Source organism: Hyperolius riggenbachi, chromosome 7 (genome assembly GCF_040937935.1).
Source record: "Hyperolius riggenbachi isolate aHypRig1 chromosome 7, aHypRig1.pri, whole genome shotgun sequence".
NCBI classification, from domain to species: Eukaryota; Metazoa; Chordata; class Amphibia; order Anura; family Hyperoliidae; genus Hyperolius; species Hyperolius riggenbachi.
In genome coordinates this window covers 27,902,846-27,918,690 of record NC_090652.1, presented here as the reverse complement: position 1 = coordinate 27,918,690, position 15,845 = coordinate 27,902,846, and the positions used below count along the sequence as shown (strand labels likewise).

At 43.6% G+C, this 15,845-nt stretch overlaps 1 protein-coding gene across 4 annotated transcripts in view; it reads right to left on the bottom strand.

Moving 5' to 3' along the window:
• DUSP14 (dual specificity phosphatase 14) overlaps window positions 1-15,845 on the bottom strand; it is a 38,009-nt gene that overhangs the window by 11,459 nt on the left and 10,705 nt on the right. The gene's annotated exons all lie outside the window — the stretch shown is intronic.

Sequence of the window (15,845 nt, the reverse complement as noted above, 5' to 3'; positions counted from 1 at the left end):
CTGCGCCTCTCTCTTCCTCTGCAGAGCATCACACCCCCTGCGGAGTCTGCAACCCCTCTCTTGCTCTGCAGAGCATCACACCCCCTGCGGAGTATCGCACCCCCTTGCTTCCTCTGCAGAGCATCGCGCCTCCTGCAGAGCCTGCGCCCCCTCGCTTCCTCTGCAGAGCATCGCACCCCTTCGCTTCCTCTGCAGAGCATCGCACCTCCTGCAGAGCCTGCGCCCCCTCTCTTCCTCTGCAGAGCATCGCCCCCCCTCACTTCCCTTGCAGAGTATCGCCACCCTCTCTACGTGCCACACAGTGTTACACCTGCTGCCGATCTTTCTTCCGGCATGTCACGGCTCCAGTGCGGCACAAGGGTTAAGGTGCTAGCATCCGTGACATCACCGGAGAGGCCAATCACAGACGCATTCCAGAAGATGTCATCAGATTATTTGTATTTCCATGGTAACTGAGCCTGACAGCCCCTCTCACTCTGGTTTAAAATGGAAATGAGCGTGAAGAAGGATAATACGATAACGTGGCGTGATGCATTCACCACATCAGGGGAGGATCGCCGCTAAATACGGAGGCTGGGAGACGCCCCGGACTTCACGGGAATCCAGCGTAATTCATTCACGGATACGCAAATTGCTTTGTGTCATCCGCCTTCATTAAAATGGGGAAAAAATGGTTATTAATGAATGGAAGACGTGTTTAAGCAAATCATTAAAGAGGTCCCCGATCCCGCCGCGGCAGACTGAAGGGGGGCTGGCTGCCTGTGTTAACAACCATTTTGTTTCCTGAGGAGGTAAAGCTGTCAGTCAGTGATGGGACACAGGCAAGAATACAGCCATTTTGTGCCGATTCAGACAACAAAATGGCTTCCATGGAAATCCATGACAATAGGAGAGTAGTCTGCTGGTCTATGAAGAGAGTAGTGTAGCGTCTGAGGTGAGAGGCAAGGCTGTGAAGTCGATACAAAAATCATCCAACTCCTCAGTATATGAAACCACCGACTCCAGGCACCCAAAAACTGCTCCACAGCCCTGGTGAGAGGGAAGCAATTTTGCGCTGGTCTACGCCACAGAATGGTTTAAATAGGAAACCATGGAGATACAAAATGGATCTGCTGACTGGTAACATCGCTAACTGCCACACACCTGATTGGACAAGCACCATCTCATGAAATAATCACTTTAAATATGTAACCAACCAGGATGTGCAGAACGGCATAAGAAACATACAGACCATAAAAACTGAGGCCGACTTCAGACTGTGTATTGGCAGCAGCGTTGCGGACAACCAGAGGCCACACCTCGCCCCCTAAAAACAGGACTTCGGGGATTACCACGTTAGTATGTGGCAATCCCCTTCTGGCCGGGATCCAAACAGGAAGTGACGCTTGATTGCGGTCACTTCCTGTTTTGGAGATAAGAGTATTGTAAAGATACGCTTCCGCGCATATGCACCACTACGTCAACATTATGACAAACCCTGCGTCGCCATAGACTTACATGACTTCCAGTCTGCTGCACTTCATCGCAGAGGTTGCACGGTAACTTCGGTATGAGAAGATCAGCGACTTGTACCCATAGGCTTTCATTAGCATAGCGGTAAGGTGCGGTAAAAATGAACCACCGCACTGCGCCAGTGTAAAAGGGCTATGCCTTAAAAAAAAAACAAAAAAAAACAAAAACGCACCAAACTGGTATAATAATGAAAAATCAGAACAGCAACTTTATTTAACAGCCACAAGAATAAAAACCACTTAAAATAGCAGAGCTAAGCAAGGCGGGGCCATCAATATGTAACATGTCATCAAGGTTATAACGAGAGGTACCTTGGTAGGAAATCCAAAGTGCTTAGTACAATAATCCAGGAATGCCATATACAACCAATAACATTGCATTATATCAGAACAAGTGCTGTGAAACTGCAGTGACCTGAACAAACAAAAGTAGGTAATATACGTACAGTACATACATATCATAGAATAGCGAGACAGCTCACTATGGACAGGTGAGTAAAAACAAAAAAAAAAACCACAAGAAATAAGAGCATGCACTGACAAAGAGTACCAGTGAAGAGACCAACATAAAGGTGGTGTGCCTGAAAACAGTAGGTGAAAATAATGGAAGACTACTAGGAACCCAACATGAATAGCCAGAGAAAGTGCAAGGTGCAATAGGTAAGTATGAGCCTCTGTTCAGATCCCCGCCACAGATGCGTCGCGTTTTGCCAGGCTGGGCTTCCTCAAGGAACAGTAACATCGCTAAGACGAGAGGGATGCCGTTTTGCGCTCGTCTACACCAACCAATGGTGGAAAAGTAAACCAACAAGATACCACCGTACTCCTGACCATTGACATAACGGTAGAGATACCGTTCCCATTGGTTCAGACCACAAAATGGCATACAGAGAACACCTACTGTATAACTCTACCTCATGGATGAGGACAATGCTAGATGTAGTGGCAGTTTGATCAATTTTCCTACAGATATCGCTCACAAGTCTCCCCCAACTAAAGGATCCCTGCGCACCAGACACAGCAGGCAAGGACATCCTCGGAATCATACAGTGTAACCATAAGCAGTGTTCTCCCCAGAATTTTTTCCAGCCGGGTGGCATGAAAAAGTAGCTGGGTGGGGCAAGATGAGAGAATGCAGGGCTGGCGCTTCCCTGCACAATTCTGCTTAAGGCATAGGTGGAGGTGAGCCAATGAGCTGGGTGCTCACCAAAACTAGCCGGGTGGAGCACCCGGCTAAAAAGGCCTGGAGAGAACACTGGCTGTTTCCCAGCATCCAAATTCACAAGACAATATAAATCAACAAAATAACTCACACTTGCCACGAGATTTCAGGTGCAGGAGAAAATGAACAAGCAGGATAGGATCGGGGACCGTGTGCAATTCTTGGCTACCGTGCACAGCACAATGCAGGTGAAGCACGGTGCACACCTATCAGTCCTGAAAATGACGATTTTCCATGCAGTTCATTTTTAACCCTGTGACACGGGTCACTGACGATCCGCTGACGGCAGCTACACTTCGGCGACAGGAATTGCAAGTGGTCTGCCATTTTATCCTGACTGCTGTTTGTTTTTTTCCCCACATCCAAAATTATGTGCCAAGCGCAAGTCTTTTCATTGACTTGCATGGTCATGTGAATTTGAATGTGGGTAGAATGTACATGATACTGGCAAGTGGTTTCTGCCCCCGCCCTCCCCCCCCCCCCCCAATTATTTTCACTGTTCTTCCCAGGCTCTTTTACCTAGGAGCTCCACCTGGCTAAATTCCCCCCCCCCCCCCCTCCCCCAGCTACTATTTCATGTCTCCCGGCTGAAAGGGTTTCTGAGGAGAGCACTGCAGTGTAAGCCCCGCCTAAACATGGCTCATTGCCATTCTACTTTCCACCAACAATGTGACTGAAAAAAATAAAGCATGGTACCTTTCTCTTTTAACGTGAGATAATAGTCATGTACCGCTCATTCTGTGCCGTGCAAGTCACACACGCTTGCACTGCCGACCGAGGCAAGGCTCAAAGCTGCTCCTGAACACCTATGAAGAGGACATTAGGATCAGGTACCCCCTACAGGCAGGTATTGCTCTGTGAGGCCTAGATATCTTGCTCAGAACTGATCCCGAACATCCTGGCCTTTTAATCAAAGCTTTAATATACCTGACCTGAAGAAGAGCTGCCCAAGGTGAGTACAAAGTTAGGTTCATGCTGGTTCTACACAACTCTGTGCGTTGTCCGTTCCTCTCCTCATTAGTGGATGAAGATCGGATGAAATGCCGGACCCTGACGCAACATATCCTGTTGCAGGGGGAAGATGCCATGGACAATCTACAGTCAGGGAATGGAGTAGGAAAAAACAGACCTTATTTGGCCAACACAGTGCGATCAGGATAAAACTGTCTTCTGAAAGACCCGGGAATTAAAATGAGGGGAGAGAAGACTATTGGAATCCTCACTGACCATTCTACCCCTCACTGTAGATTTTTGTGGAATTATCCACCACAAAAGGGAATCCTCCACACTACAGGGTCTGATAGAAATCTCTAGACAAGACCTTTTGGCTAAGTGCCCTCCCATTGGGTAAGAACTTACAACTGAAGAACTCTGCTCCTGCCCTGGGCCCTCCTTACTGCTGAATTCAAGCTGTAAGGTTTCCTTGAGGGGACATCATTTTCATTATTGTTATACTCTTGGCTGGTTTCTAAATCAGGAGGGATAGTTTCTCGAGAGGAAGAAGTAAAGTCTGAATCCCGTGTCCAGAAGAACCGATTTTTCCTGATTCATGACCCATCCTAAATCCTTCAGGCTGGGTGCACACTTAGCAGAAACGCTAGCATTCTGGAAAACGCTGCCTTTTTGCTGCTAATGGAAGTCTATGGGCTGCAGGAAAAAAAACGCATATCAAAAACGCATATGCGTTTTTGATGTGTGCGTTTTGTAAAGCGCAGGTTTTGTTGCATAATCTGCAAAAATCGCATGAAAAACGCACATATTGACAGTCAATGGAAGCGCAATGGTATGCGTTTTCCATGCATTTTCCTATGCGTTTTTGCTTAAAAAAATGGTTTTGTGATGTCTTTCTGCTTCCGGTTGTCTTCCTAGCGATTTGCATAAAATGCAAAATGAAAACGCATACAAAATGCATATGCCTTGTTTATATGCGAACCACAAATGCATTAAAACGCACACAAAACGCTTGAAAAGCGCATATGCAGAAAAGAAAATTACTGCAAACGCACCAAAAAACACACACAACATTAACATAAAACATGACAAAAAACAAACAGCTTTTCATGTTATGTGTGCACCGACCCTCACAGTGAATGACACCATCCATGTGAGAGATCACAGACTCCCAAGAAAAGGCTACCAAAAGGAAGCAGTCCAGGTCTGGAACAAGCTGCTGCTAACCCAAAGGGCAACGCTGTGAACTGAATATAGACAAACTGATCTTTTATCAAAATTGAAGCTCTTGGAAATCTCGAAAAAACAAGGTGAATAGGAATGTGGTAATACTAGTTTAATAAATCTAGTGTTGCCTGAAAGCAATCCCTCCCAGAAGAGAGTTAATTAAATAGTTTCCAGCTTCATTTTTTTTGTATTTAAAGAAGACCTGAACTCAGAAGATCCTCTCTGTTCTAAAAGATAAGCAACAGCAAACTAACCTTTAAAGAAAAACACCTCTGTGTTACAGATGATACAAATCCTGCAATAAATATGCAGTGTGTCTACTCCCTGCTTTCCTGGAAGCAGACATAGGGCCTGATTCACAAAGCAGTGCAAACACTTTGCACGCCAGTGAAAAGCCCTTTATCACGCCTAATCTCAGTTCAGGCATGATAAGAAGAAACTCGTGTGAAGGGCCCATTAAACCCTATGCGCAAAACTTTGCGCAGGGGACTTTGCGCGCGATAAAGAGCACAAAGCGGTGCTAACTCAGCGGTGCAAAGGTTATCACGCCTAAAGTCTTTTAGGCGTGATAACTGAGTTATCACCACTTTGTGAATCAGGCCCATAGGGTTGTTATTTATTGTCCTTATAAAGCGCCAACATATTACACATCGCTGCACAATGGATAAATGGGTTAGCATACAAGGTAGGCCAGTAAATCTGCAAAAAAAAAAAAAAAAAAAAACCTCATTGTCTATTCCAGGCATAAAATCACCTCCATATACTATGAGGGTCAACAGATATCGAATACTATGAGCAGATTGTGAAGTTAAATCCTCATAATACATAGAGGTGATAAAATTGGTCAGTGATTGGCCAATCATAGTTGAAAGTGTGTACCAGGCTTAACAGTTTGGAGTCTCTAGAAGGTTTGTTTGCGATTGCAAAAGGGCTTTCCAATTCAACATCTCAAGTAGAGCTAGACCAAGCATGGGCAAACTTGGCCCTCCAGCTAAAAGTCCAGCTAAAACTAAAAGTCCCACAATGCATTGAAGGAGTCTAACAGCCACAGTCATGACTCATAAAGGCAAATGCATTGTGGGATTTGTAGTTCCTTAACAGCTGGGGGGCCAAGTTTGCCCATGCTTGGCCTAGACACACAGAGTCTCAGGAAGGTTACTGCAAGACTACCAGTAATTCCAAAAAAACTGTAAGGATCCCAGTATCCAGAGTAACCCCCAAAATTGGAACAGACAGAAACTTTAAAGAGGAACTCCAGTGAAAATAATGTAATAAAAAAGTGCTTCACTTTTAAAATAATTATGTATAAATGATTTAGTCAGTGTTTGCCCGTTGTAATGCTGCCCATACACGATACAATAAAAATGTTTGATTTTCCCGTTTATTCGATCTAAATGATCGAATCGAATGAAAGTTGAAAAAAAATTTTCGATCAAGAAATTTGAACGATTATCCCGTTTTTTCGAGAAAAACCTGATCGGACATGATGGAAAAAATTTTATATTCGAATAATCGAACTAAAATATCTAAATCGGAAAAATGAAAAATTGTACCATATATGGGCACCTTAAAAGCTTTCCTCTCCCTGATTGACATTCTGACATTTAACACATGGTGACATTTTTTACTACTGGAAGGTGATGTCACTGGAAGGAGATGTTGCTTGCTTTTTTGGCAGTTGGAAACATCTGTTATTTCCCACAATGCAATGAGGCTCCCACAGACAGGTAACTGTCAGGACATCACACTGCGGGAGGGGTTTCACCACAATATCAGCCATACAGCGCCCCCTGATGGTCTGTTTGTGAAAAGGAATAGATTTCTCATGGGAAAGGGGATATCAGCTACTGATTGGGATGAAGTTCAATTCTTGGTTATGGTTTCTCTTTAAGAAGCCCTGTTATTCAGGATACCCACTTTTACATTATTTTTATCCTGGTTTCAGTATCCTACACACTTCCTGTATCTACAATATGTATTGCTTTATATTGGACCAGGTATATTTTGGACTGGCTTCGGAACTCTCAGTAAACAAACATTCCGTAGAGATCACTTGAAAGGGCTAAAGATAATGCCGTCTGTGATACATTTCAGAATGTAAACCGGTGAGGAACAATTTTACAATGGACTAAACTATTTATCAATGAATACTGTAAAAAAATGTTTTATGCATTACTTAATTTTCACTACTGTTCTTTAAAGAGACACTGAAGCGAGACTAAATCTCGCTTCAGGTCTTATATATAGCAGGGGCACGTGTGCCCCTGCTAAAACGCCGCTATCCCGCGGCTTAACGGGGGTCCCTTCACCCCCAACCCACCCCCCGCAAAAGTTGGTCGTAAAATGGTCGTAGGGAAAACTCTTCCTGGAGGCAGGGCTAACGGCTGCAGCCCTGCCTCCCAGCGCGTCTATCAGACGCGCATCGCCGCCTCTCCCCCGCCCCTCTCAGTGAAGGAAGACTGAGAGGGGCAGGGGAGAGGCGGAGATACGCGTCTGACAGACGCGCATGGGGCAGGGCTGCGGCGGTTAGCCCTGCCCCAACCAGGAAGCGCTCCCCCGCTGCACGGAGGGGGTTTGGGGGGACAGGGACCCCCGTTAAGCCGCGGGATAGCGGCGTTTTAGCAGGGGCACGCATGCCCCTGCTAGCTATGAGGCCTGAAGCGAGATCTATTCTCGCTTCAGACTCTCTTTAAAGGGACTCCAAGCACCTCTCATGGGTATGCCTTTAAGACTCTGACCAGTACTGCAAAGTACTTACAGATGCATACCTTTATGTAGCTTGTGCTCTCCTCTTTCATTTGATGCCTGAATCGCCGTTCTACACCAAATAGTTTTCATTCGATTTCAATTTAAAAATCGTAGCTGCCATCTTGGCTATTTTATAACTTCTGAGTCACCCCTGTCTTCTCTGTTAAAGAACTGCATCACTGAATGAAGCAGGAAGAGGAAGTGACATACATGGCCATTGCAAGAGGCTCCTCCAGAGGGGTCATAGCACCACTTTGTTGGAAGTCGTCTGTCTTAAAGGCATGCCCATGAGAGGTGCTCGGAGTCCCTTTATTGAGAACCCGAGGTGGGTTTTAAGAATGCTATTAGCACACAGAGGCTGGGTCTGCATACAATGACTAGCCTCTGTTACAACACCATGCCCCCCCAGGACCCACGGAAAAAAAAAATGCTGTTGTTGCTAGCTCCCCGCCTGCATCCCTTCCCTCCAATCAGCTTATGGAGGCGGGGAGGGAAGGGCTGCAGGCGGGGAACGGCGCTATAGAGGAGGCAGGGGAGTGGCAGTAAATGACAGCCTGGATGTAAACAGCCGGCTAGCAACAAGCTGCATGTCGCTAGCATGTCGTTTTTTTCTGGGGGACAGCAGAGCGCAGGGGGACACAGTATCGTAACAGGGGCTGGTGATAGTATGCAGAACCAGCCTCTGTGTCCAAATAGCATTCTTAAAACCCACCTCGGGTTCTCTTTAAGGTGTCCCTGAAAGGGAGAAAAAAAATATAAAAAAAAAAAACAAAAACACTAGGGAGGTGGAAATCTCTGGATCCCTAAGAAGTTACCCTCGTCCTGGAACCCCCGCTTGTCCGGCGCCTCCCGCAGGCGCGGTATCAGCTTCTCCTCAGGCTCCGGCAGAAATACCTGAGCCCCATCGGGTCTGCTCCACTGTGCGGACGCCTCATGCAGGGCTGCTGTAAATATTATTGTTCTGCACTGTTGCACCAGGGCTGGATCCAGCTGGGTGAGGAGAATGGGGGAAGCCTCATTAGGATCCAGAAACTTCACCCTCCTGAGGTATCTGATTTTTTTTTTTTCTAAGGTTGCATGATTACTTTATAGAGAAACCGTAACGAAGAATTGAACTTCATCCCAATCAGTAGCTGATACTCCCTTTCCCATGAGAAATCTTTCCTTTTCACAAACAGATCATCAGGGGGCTCTGTATGGCGGATATAGTGGTAAAACCCCTCCCACAGTGTGATGTCAGGACCATGGTCCTGACACTGGCACTGCTTTTTTGGCACTGTTTCTGTGGGAGCCTTGTTGCATTGTGAGAAATAACAGCTGTTTACAGCTATTTCCACTGACATCACCCGCCAGCAGTAAAGATGTCACCAAGTGATAAATGTCAGAATGTAAATCAGGGAGAGGAAAGATTTTACAATGGGCAAACACTGATTCAATCATTTATATATAATTGTTATAAAAATTAAGCACTTTTTATTACATTATTTTCACTGGAGTTCCCCTTTAAAGCGGATCCGAGATGAAAAACTAACTATAACAAGTAACATATATATATATATATATATATATATATATATATATATATATATATATATATATATATATATATATATATATATATATATATATATATATATATATATATATATATATATATATATATATATATATATAATACATACACAGTGGAGGAAATAATTATTTGACCCCTCACTGATTTTGTAAGTTTGTCCAATGACAAAGAAATGAAAAGTCTCAGAACAGTATCATTTCATTGGTAGGTTTATTTTAACAGTGGCAGATAGCACATCAAAAGGAAAATCGAAAAAATAACCTTAAATAAAAGATAGCAACTGATTTGCATTTCATTGAGTGAAATAAGTTTTTGAACCCCTACCAGCCATTAAGGGCCCTTTTCCACTAGCGCAAATCGCAAAACCGCAAACCGCTAGCGATTTTACAATCGCTACGGTTTGCTTTTTAACATAGGAATCGCGGTAGGTCATTTCCACTACCGCGATTCGTTTTTTACTTGATTGCGATCGCGCCGCGGAGCGACTTTTGCCGCAATTTTGCTATGCAGTGCATAGCATAGCAAAATCGCGGCCGCAAACGTCGGGAAAACGGCGGAATTGCGATTCAGCAATCGCTAGCGTTCAGCGCGAACGCTAGCGACTGCTAGTGGAAAAGGGCCCTAAGAGTTCTGGCTCCCACTGAGTGGTTAGACACTTCTACTCAATTAGTCACCCTCATTAAGGACACCTGTCTTAACTAGTCACCTGTATAAAAGACACCTGTCCACAGAATCAATCAATCAAGCAGACTCCAAACTCTCCAACATGGGAAAGACCAAAGAGCTGTCCAAGGATGTCAGAGACAAAATTGTAGACCTGCACAAGGCTGGAATGGGCTACAAAACCATTAGCAAGAAGCTGGGAGAGAAGGTGACAACTGTTGGTGCGATTGTTCGAAAATGGAAGGAGCACAAAATGACCATCAATCGACCTCGCTCTGGGGCTCAAGATCTCACCTCGTGGGGTGTCAATGGTTCTGAGAAAGGTGAAAAAGCATCCTAGAACTACACGGGAGGAGTTAGTGAATTACCTCAAATTAGCAGGGACCACAGTCACCAAGAAAACCATTGGAAACACATTACACCGCAATGGATTAAAATCCTGCAGGGCTCGCAAGGTCCCCCTGCTCAAGAAGGCACATGTGCAGGCCCGTCTGAAGTTTGCCAATGAACACCTGAATGATTCTGTGAGTGACTGGGAGAAGGTGCTGTGGTCTGATGAGACCAAAATAGAGCTCTTTGGCATTAACTCAACTCGCTGTGTTTGGAGGAAGAAAAATGCTGCCTATGACCCCCAAAACACCGTCCCCACCGTCAAGCATGGGGGTGGAAACATTTTGCTTTGGGGGTGTTTTTCTGCTAAGGGCACAGGACAACTTAATCGCATTAACGGGAAAATGGACGGAGCCATGTATCGTGAAATCCTGAACGACAACCTCCTTCCCTCTGCCAGGAAACTGAAAATGGGTCGTGGATGGGTGTTCCAGCACGACAATGACCCAAAACATACAGCAAAGGCAACAAAGGAGTGGCTCAAGAAGAAGCACATTAAGGTCATGGAGTGGCCTAGTCAGTCTCCGGACCTTAATCCAATAGAAAACCTATGGAGGGAGCTCAAGCTCAGAGTTGCACAGAGACAGCCTTGAAACCTTAGGGATTTAGAGATGATCTGCAAAGAGGAGTGGACCAACATTCCTCCTAAAATGTGTGCAAACTTGGTCATCAATTACAAGAAACGTTTGACCTCTGTGCTTGCAAACAAGGGTTTTTCCACTAAGTATTAAGTCTTTTATTGTTAGAGGGTTCAAAAACTTATTTCACTCAATGAAATGCAAATCAGTTGCTATCTTTTATTTAAGGTTATTTTTTCGATTTTCCTTTTGATGTGCTATCTGCCACTGTTAAAATAAATCTACCATTGAAATGATACTGTTCTGAGACTTTCATTTCTTTGTCATTGGACAAACTTACAAAATCAGTGAGGGGTCAAATAATTATGTATGTATGTATGTATGTATGTATGTATGTATGTATGTATGTATGTATGTATGTATGTATGTATGTATGTATGTATGTATGTATGTATGTATGTATGTATGTATGTATGTATATATATATATATGTATATATATATATATATATATATATATATATATATATATATATATATATATATATATATATATATATATATATATATATATATATATATATATATATATATATATATATATATATATATATATATATATATATATATATATATATATATATATATATATATATATATATATTTTTTTTTTTTTTTATACAGCAAGTCTAGCTTCAAACTGCTTCAACAGAATATGATTATTTCTTCCAGTGATACAATGACAGCAGCTATGTTTGTAAACATTACAGAGGCAGGCTGATCTGCATCTCCAACCTTCAGCCTGTGAAAACCTAATTCCCCCTCCTCCTCCCCTCCAGTTTGTATTGGACACCAGCACACAGTAATAAGTGTGTGCAAGGGCCTAGACACTGAAATTCCTTAAGTGAAACACCACTTTTAGTGGCCCATAAAGTGCACTACACTAGGATTAAAAAATAACAATTTGCTCATCAATAAACAATACACTATATAGTATTCTAAATACACTTAAAATATTTCTCTCCACAATGGCCACAGTAACATCACATCCTGTATCATAGAAAAGGTGGAGTATCATATAAATATATATTTCTGATATGAATCCATATTATTGTATAGCGAACACCTGCGACAGGTTTAGAACCCAGGTTCAAATAGTATACACCTAAAGTGCAATAGTGAGGACTCAGGAGGTCATATAGACCAATATGCAGAACATACAGTGAAACAAACAAGAAAAAAAAAAAAAAAAAACAAAGCAAAAACAAGATTGACCAGTGATAGTGCTGGAAGTGACTATAATGGCATGCACCAAGGTGAACAACAATCAAGAGGCGATACTATTACCCAGGACCTGAATATGGATGGATGGGCGAGGAGAGTAGGAGGGAGCCCTCGGCGGACAACTCCATCCGTATCGCAGCGTCCAAGCCGTTATATCAAGAGATGCAGCGGGGGAAGAAAGCTCCTCTCCAGCTACGACTCCGGGCGGGCAGCTGAGAGAGGAGCTGCGGTGTGGGACATGTCAGCTGCAAGGGGCTGGAGGAAGGTAAGTAGATTGGGGGTAGGATAAATAGCCTGAGGACTCCTTTAAAGTGCTAAAAAGTTATTCAAAATAGAAGATGAAAAATTATCTCCTAGGAGAAAATGTGGTAGGAGATCCACACATGATGGATAAAGTTCAAAACGCTCACCACCTCAAACTAGCAATTGGGGGAGATACTGTACAGTATAAAGACTCTGTGCGAAACCTTGGGGTGATCCTGGATGGAAATCTAAAACTCAAACAGCAGATATCAGCTGTCGTCAAGTCTTCCTTCTTCCATCTAAGGCCACATACACACATCAGACCATAGTCTTAGAAAAATGAAAGATCACAGACCAATCTTACCACCCTTCATGTAGTATGAGAGCCATACTCTACACAGTCTATTCTATGGAGCTGAACTCCACATCAGAAAAAAATCTTTTCAAGATGCTGCACACAAAGATGCTGTACAGACACAAAAGATCAGTATCTGCAAAAGATCAGTCCCTGCAAGAGATCCGTTCCTGCAAATTGCAATGATAGTCTATGAGATCTGCAGATCATCATACACACATGATTTAACTGACATTCATCTGCAGATCCGATCCACCAGGATGGATTTTTAGATCTGCAGATGATTGCTTGATCTGCAGATCAATGTCAGTTAAATCATGTGTGTATGATGATCTGCAGATCTCATAGACTATCATTGCAATTTGCAGGAGTGGATTTTTGGCAGGAACAGATCTTTTGCAGATACTGATCTTTTGTGTCTGTACAGCATCTGTGTGTGCAGCATCTTGCAAAGATTTTTTTCTGATGTGAAGTTCAGCTCCATAGAAAAGACTGTGTAGAGTATGGCTCTCATACTACATGAAGGGTGGTAAGATTGGTCTGTGATCTTTCATTTTCCAAAGACTATAGTCTGATGTGTGTATGAGCCTTAAGAAATATAGCGAAAATCAAACACCTTATCCCAGCTGAAGACCTATCTGCCCTGGTTCATGCATTTGTATCCTCCCGCCTAGACTACTGCAACGCCCTGTTCATCGGATCTACAGAAAAGGTTCTGCGCCCCTTACAGCTAGTACAGAATGCTGCAGCCAGACTCCTAGCCAATGCCCCCAGCAGCTCACACATCACCCCAGTACTGCAATGCCCCCCGCAGCTCACACATCACCCCAGTACTGCAAACTCTTCACTGGTTGCCAGTAAAATGGAGAATCAATTGTAAGATCTGCCTGCTGACATTCAAGGCTCTACACCACATGGGACCAAAATACATAGCGGATCTATTGGAGCTATATGCCCCTCCACGCACCCTCCGCTCTGCCAACAAGATGAAGCTGATTATTCCCAGGATACACTTAACATTTGGTGCTCGGGCCTTTTCCTATGCAGCCCCTACTCTATGGAACTCACTTCCACAATCAGTACGAGAGGCTCCCTCTCTGTACAGCTTTAAAAAAAAAAGGCTAAAAACTCACCTCTTTTCCTGAGCTTTTGAGACTGCATAATGCAGGGTCACAGCGCTTTGAGTCACCAGGGAGAAAAGCGCTATGAAAATATTATTGTTAATTGCATATGAGCGCGTGTGTGCTTGCATAGAGCAGAAGGGGTTAAACAAACGTTGTTGTGCATGGCAGTTTCTTTTCAGGTCATGTCTAGACGCGTGATAACGAGTATTTGGACTATGTGTGCGTAACGGTTGTCTGTGTCCCTGATCTCAGCTGGCTGGTACACAACTTGTGGTCCAGAATCCTGGAAACTAAGTGAAGGGTGAGGCTACATGGGCGTGTCTGACTACCTGTTTAAATAAAAACTGAAAAGTCACCTGTTTAGTCTGGCACTTATGATCCCATAACTGTTCCCCAGTAACACACCACAAACTGCAACCATGTACAGATCTGAGGTCAGCATATGCAGATGGAAGGCGCTTTACAAATGTTTGGTTTTTGTTACGATATTAAAGTAAACCTGAGATTGCCCACTAAAAAGATTTTATACTCACCTGGGGCTTCCTCCAACCCCCCTGAGCACCGATGCATCCCTCGTCACCCTCCTGTTATCAGTCCGGTAATCTGGCTCATGCCAGTCAGCTCTTCTGCTCATGCGCATTCCATGAGAGTGGAGGCACGCGGGAGGACAGCAAGGGATGCACCCGTGCTCATGGGGCTGGAGGAAGCACCGGGTAAGTATAAAATCTTTAAATTGTATTTGGCAATCTCAGGTACACTTTAATGAGGAACTGTAGAGTAAATAATAATGCATAAAGTTGCTTATTTTTATGATACAGGTATTTATTTATAGATTATTTAGTCAATGTTTGCCCATTGTAAAATCTTTCATCTCCCTGATTTACATTCTGAAATGTATCACTGGTGGTGACATCTTTAGTTCTGCCAGGTGATCTGTACGGAATGTTCGTTACTGAGAGTTCTATGCACACAGGGAGATACTGCTTGCTTGGCAGTTGGAAAAAGCAGTTATTTCCTACAATGCAACAAGGGAACAGACAGGAAACTGTCAGGACCATGGTCATGACTAAGGGTTGCAACGGTATGAAATTCCACGGTATGATAACCGTAGAAAACAAACAAACAAACGAAAAAAAACCACGGTATGACAGTATTAAACAATTATTTGGACCTGGGCCCCACCCCCTTACATTAAATAATGTGCCCCTACCCGCCAGTAATAGGTGGCTGCAGCATAGATAGCCAGGGATAGGTGTAGCCAGTAGTAGGTGGACGCAGCATAGGTAGCCAGGGATAGGTGTAGCTAGGGTTGCAACGGTATGAAAATTCACGGTATGATAACCGTCAAAAAAAATACCACGGTATGACGGTATTACGGTATACGGTATTGCGCAATTATTCTCATTACAATTACCCTTATAAAAATGAGAAAATGTCAAAGTTGAACAAACTCTTCTTTATTAAACTCTTAATGGTTAGGGTCCTCCTGTCATGCTTGAAATATTTACTCTTCTACATGTCAAAAAAACAATACCAAAAGTAAATCTCAATCTCTCGTGTCACATGACTGCCTATGGCAGAGAGGGCAGATAATAAGGCCATTGGAAAGCACAGAAGGTTAATATGTGTGCTTCCATGAAACAGGAAGTAGAAACTGTGCAGATTTATTTTAGGATTTGTATCAGCTGTAGCAAAGAAAGAAATTGCTGTTGCATATCTTTGAGCAGAGAGGACGTTTTGAATTCAGGTCCACTTCAAAAATGTTGGTGAAGCATAGTGAAAGTTTTATACATAACTGCGGCTTCCTCCAACCCATTATGCGCACAGATCCCTCCCACGCCGCCATACTCAGCCTTTTCTATCGCTGGTATTGAGTCCGGTAACTTGAGCCAGTCACGGCCAGTCTGAGCATGCGCAGTGCGTTCTCTACAGCAGAGAATAATACTACGCAGGCATAGTAATATTTTCTGCCAGAGA